The sequence below is a fragment of the Gossypium hirsutum genome, chromosome A12, assembly GCF_007990345.1.
Source record: "Gossypium hirsutum isolate 1008001.06 chromosome A12, Gossypium_hirsutum_v2.1, whole genome shotgun sequence".
NCBI classification, from domain to species: Eukaryota; Viridiplantae; Streptophyta; class Magnoliopsida; order Malvales; family Malvaceae; genus Gossypium; species Gossypium hirsutum.
The window spans coordinates 39001773-39007545 of record NC_053435.1 but is presented as its reverse complement, the minus strand read 5'-3'; the positions used below and the strand labels follow the sequence as shown (position 1 = coordinate 39007545).

Below are 5773 nucleotides of genomic sequence, written 5' to 3'. Positions count from 1 at the left end.
TAGACATATAATCGACAGCTACTAAGATGTATTTTTTTCCAAATGAACTAAGGAATGGACCCTTGAAGTCGATACCCCAAACATCAAATATTTCACATGAAAGCATAAATGTCTGAGGCATTTCATCATGGTTAAAGATATTACCTGTCCTTTGGCATTTTTCACAAGAAATAACATACCTGTTGGCATCTTTGAATAAGGTGGGCCAATAAAAACCTGATTCAAGTATTTTATGTGCGATCTTATTTCCACCGTAATGTCCTGTAGCTGGTCTTGAGTGGAAATGTTCCAAGATTTTTAATGCTTTTGTTCTTGTAAAGCATTGCCGAATGACTTGATCTGTACATATACAGAAAAGAAAAGGATCTTCCCAAAAGTAGTTTTTCACATCAGTAAAGAATCGTTTCTTTTGTTGATGTGTCAACCCTTTTGGGATAACGTTAGCGGCTGAAAAATTTGCGATGTCTGTAAAGCAAAGTACCTCCGAGTCAGAAATAGCAAAAAATTGTTCTTCAGGGAACAAATCATTTATTTCCACTTCATCTAGCTCTTTAGTATTTGAATTTTCAAGCCTGGATAAATGATCAGCTGCGAGATTTTCTGCTTCTTTCTTATCTTGAATTTCCTAGTCAAATTTCTGCAATAGGAATATCCATCGGATGAGACGAGGTTTTGCATCAGTCTTAGTTAACAGGTAGCGAAGAGCAGAACGGTCAGTATAAACGACAACTTTAGACAATATTTGATATGGCCTAAATTTATCGAATGTAAAAACCACAGCTAACAATTCTTTCTCCGTGGTCGTGTAGTTCTCCTGTGTGGCTGTCAAAGTTTTGCTAGCATAATAAATAGGTTGAAAGTGCTTGTCCCTTCGCTGTCCCAAAACTGCACCTACTGCAAAGTCACTCGCATCACACATTAGTTCAAAAGGTAAATTCCAATCAGGTGCTATTATAATTGGAACATTAATCACTTTATCCTTTAGAGTATTAAATGCTTCTAAACATTCTTGGTCAAAATTAAAGAGCATCTTTTTCTAGTAATTTGGTCAATGGCTTAGCTATTTTAGAAAAATCTTTAATAAATTTTCTATAAAACCCAACATGTCCTAAAAAACTTCTAATAGCCTTAACCGAACTAGGAGGAGGTAATTTTTCAATGATTTCGACTTTAGATTTATCCACCTCAATCCCTTTACTAGAAATTTTATGTCCTAGCACAATACCTTCTTGAACCATAAAGTGACATTTTCCCCAGTAGGTACGAGGTTCGTTTCCTCACATCTTATTTGAACTCATTTTAAATTTTTAAGCCAAAGATGGAAAGAGTTACCGAATACCGAGAAATCATCCATAAATACCTCCATGATATCTTCTACGAGTTCGTCAAAGATGGCCACCATGCAGCGCTAGAACGTAGCAGGAGCATTACATAATCCAAAGGGCATTCTTCGATAAGCAAATGTATCGTATGGACATGTGAATGTCATTTTTTCCTGATATTTAGGACTTATTGGGATTTGAAAATAGCCAGATAGTCCGTCTAAGAAGCAATAGTACATGTGCCCTGATAGTCTTTCCAACATTTGGTCAATCAATGGCAAGGGGAAGTGATCTTTCCTCGTGGCATCATTTAGCTTCCTATAGTCAATGCAAACTCTCCAACCTGTGACTGTCCTAGTTGGAATTAGTTCATTCTTGTCATTGGCTACCACAGTCATGCCTCATTTCTTAGGAACAACTTGCACTAGACTTACCCAAGAACTGTTAGAAATAGGATAAATAATTCCACCATCTAGAAGTTTAATTACCTTGGCTTGAACAACTTCTTTCATGTTGGGGTTCAATCATCTTTGAGCTTGCACACATGGTTTATATTCATCCCCCATTAAAATTTTGTGGGTGAAAAAAGAAGGGCTGATCTCTTTAATGTCAGAAATTTTCCAAGCTATGGCCTTTTTATGTTCTTTTAATACTTGGATTAATTCTTCTTTCTCCTTGGGTTACAAGTTAGATGCAATAATAACTGGTAATGTAGAATTATTTCCAAGGAATGCGTATACCAAGTGGTTTGGTAATTGTTTGAGTTCCAGTTTGGGAGGTTCTTCAATAGAGGGTTTTTGCTTAAATCATCGTTCCCTTTAATGTCCTCATATTCTGCTTGTCTTTGGGAAGATTCATTAAAGTTCAGTTTAGCTTTTCTTTTACCTGTCTCGGAATCATTATCATCTATCTCCTCTCATTGGGCATGGCACAGTTCCAACGTGTCCTTATGTATGATTTCCTGGAAAGAATCTTAAGCAGCATGATCAATAGAGTCAATAAAATAACATGAGTCAACTTGTTCCCTAGAAAATCTCATGCCATCATAAATTTTAAAAAAGATTTCTTCGTCACCTACTCTAACTACCATTTTACCATCACCCACATCAATAACAGCCCTAGCAGTGGCTAAAAATAGACGCCTTAAGATTAAAGGCACTTCAACATCTTCATCCATATCAAGCACAATGAAGTCAACAAGGAATATAAATTTATCTACTTTTACAAGTATGTCCTCTATAATACCCGTAGGATATTTAATACATCTATCAGCTAGTTGAATACTCATCCTAGTGGGTTTAGGTTCCCCAAGACCAAGTTGTTTAAACATTTTATATTGTATCAAATTAATGCTAGCACCTAAATCAACTAGTGCCTTATCAACGTTAAAACTACCAATTAAGCAAGGTATAGTAAAACTTCCTGGATCTTTTAGTTTGGTTGGCAGTTTGTTTTGGAGTATAGCCGAGCACTCCTCGTTAAGATCCACTATAGATAAGTCTTCAAACTTCCTTTTGTTTGTTAGGAGCTCCTTTAAAAATTTTGCGTATGTAGGCATTTGCGATATAGCTTCAACAAAAGGTAAGTTAATATGTAGTTGTTTAAAAAGTTCAAGGAATTTACCAAATTGTGCATCCATGCGGTCTTTCTTCAACTTTTCTGGGTATGGGATTGGTGGTTTATATTCCTTCGGCATTGGATTTTCATTACTTTTGGGTTTTACCTCCTCTCTTTTGCTTCTGTCAGCTTCTTGTTGTGGCTTCTTTTTCGATTTAGCTAACACTTTCCCACTCCTTAGTGTAACTGCTTTCACATGTGCTTCTGGATTGGGTTTAGTGTTACTAGGTAGATTTCCTGGTGCTCTTTCTGAAATCATCTTAGCCAGCTGTCCAATTTGAGTTTCGAGCCCTTGGATCGATGCTTGTTGATTTTTGAGTGCCATCTCAATATTCTAGAAATGAGTCTTTGACACCGAGATGAATTTGGTTAGCATCTCTTCAAGGTTCAGCTTTTTCTCCTACTGGTAAGGTGGTTGTTGAAAACTCGGAGGATGTTGTGGCATTTGATTTCCTTGACCGCCCCATGAGAAATTGGGATGGTTCCTCCAACCTACATTATAAGTGTTACTATATGGGTTATTTTGGGATCTAGAGTTATTGTTACCCATAAATTGAACTTGTTCCTCCTCGATGCTAGGGTTGAAGGGTTGATATTCTGTGCATGCTCCTCCTCCATTCGAATCGTACCTCATCACTGGATATACCTGAGTAGAACCACACAAACAGTCAATCTTTTTATTTAAGAGTTCTACTTGGTTAGATAGCATAGTAACCGCATCGAGGTTGTAAACACCGGCTGCTTTCATTGGCATTGTTCTCATAACTTGCCACTGATAGTTATTCAGTGACATCTCCTCAATAAATTCGTAAGCCACCTAAGGTGTCTTATTATTGATAGTTCCTCCAACGGCTGGATCAATCATATGCCGAGTCCAAGGATTCAGGCCATTATGAAACGTTTGAACCTGTAGCCAAAGTGGTAACCCATAGTGAGGGCACCTTCTTAAAAGGCCCTTGTATCTCTCCCATGCATCATAGAGTGTCTCTAAATCCATCTGCACAAAAGAAGAGATATCATTACGTAATTTAGCCGTTTTCACCGGTGGAAAGTATTTTAATAGAAACTTTTTGGTCATTTGTTCCCAAGTAATAATTGGCCCTCGTGGTAATAAGTTCAACCACTGTTTAGCTTTGTTACTCAACAAAAAGGGAAACAACTTAAGGCGAATGGCATCATCAAAAATGCCATTAATTTTAAAGGTATCGCAAAATTCTAGGAAATTTGCCAAGTGAGTGTTGGGATACTCATCCTGCAAACCATCAAAATGAACAAACTGTTGTATCATTTGAATTGTGTTAGGTTTCAATTCAAAATTATTTGCAGCAATAGCAGGTCTAACTATACTTGACACAGTTCCTGTTAAATTAGGTTTAGCATAATCATACATAGTACGCAAAGCAGGATTTTGATTAACAGCAATTGCAGGAGGTAGCGGATTTTCTTGGTTTTCAGCCATCTCCTCGATTGTAGTTTGAATATTGTCCTCTTGCTCCTTCTCTGTGTATCTTAAGCTTCGCCTTATTTCTCTTTGGTTTTTGTGAACTGTGCGATCGATCTCACTGTCAACAAGTAATGGTCCTGACAGGTTTCTTCTACTCATGAACTATAAGAACCTGCCAAAAAAAAGGGAAAGAGAAGAATTAGTAATAAAAATTAGAATAAAATTTAAATTGAAGTAAAAGTAAATGGCTAAAGTAATAAAAATCGAGTGTTCCTAATATCTTAGTTCCCCGACAACGGCGCCAAAAACTTGATACGTGATATTCATGACAGGTTTTAAATATTTATAACGAATGGTTCTTGAAACTAACTATTATCACGATGAAGGCAACTGTACCTATCAAACAGTAGTATAGGTTTAGCAAGACCGGATTATCGAACCCAAAGGAACTAAAAGTACTAGTATTAACTTTCTTTTTATTATCTAGCCTAAAAAATAAAAGGGTTTTGTTTATCTAACTAATTAACTAAACTAAGAAATCACAGAAAATAGAATTTGGGAATTACTTTTGGAAAAACGATTGAATTAAGACAATACCTAAGGAAAAATCCACCTAAACTTCACTTGTTATTTGACTCTGAATCAGACGATTTTTTCATTTGACTTGATCCGTAGAAATCCCTAAGTTATATTCTTATCCCTCTCGAAACTAACAACGTCTAACCCTAGGTTGAATAATTGAAATCTCTTTGTAATTAACTCCCTAGGGTTGCATTAACTCAATCTATGGATCTTCTTATTAGGTTTCACCCTAATCCGGCAAAATCTTGCCACCCTATCTCTAGGCGCGCAATCAACTCCACTTAGTTATGACAAATGTACTCTTACACAGGATCTATTCCTCATCTAAATAAGAGCTTAACTTGAATCAATATCCTGGAAGATTAAGACAAGAATTAAGAACACATAATTAAGAACAAGTCAAATATTTATCATACAATTCAGATAATAATAACAAGATCTGTCTCATGTTTCATTCCCCTTAGGTATTTAGGGGTTTTAGTTCATAACTAAAAATGTAAACATCTCAGAAGAATAATGAATACAAAACATAAAGAAAAACCCAAAACTCCTGAAGGTAAATTGAGGGGAGATCTTCAGTCTTGATGATAAATCCGAGTTTGAAGATGGATCAATCGGCTTTCCTTGAGTAGTTCCCTGCTTCCTTCTCCATGTGTCATTTTCCTCCTGCTCTAGGGTGTATTTATAGGCTTTAGAATGCCTAAGAACCCTTAAAATTGGCCTTTTCCGAATTGGACTCAATTTGGGCTCGATAGGGACACGCCCGTGTGCGTTTACTTCAGGCTGTGGTCAAGCCTGTTAAATAGGC

General features: G+C 36.5%; 1 non-coding gene across 1 annotated transcript; it reads left to right on the top strand.

Moving 5' to 3' along the window:
- The first annotated feature begins 3862 nt into the window (after positions 1–3862).
- Positions 3863–3969, top strand: LOC121211912 (small nucleolar RNA R71). Its single transcript, XR_005907129.1, has one exon. It is a non-coding gene; the product is annotated as a small nucleolar RNA R71 (small nucleolar RNA).
- The last annotated feature ends 1804 nt before the right edge of the window (positions 3970–5773 follow it).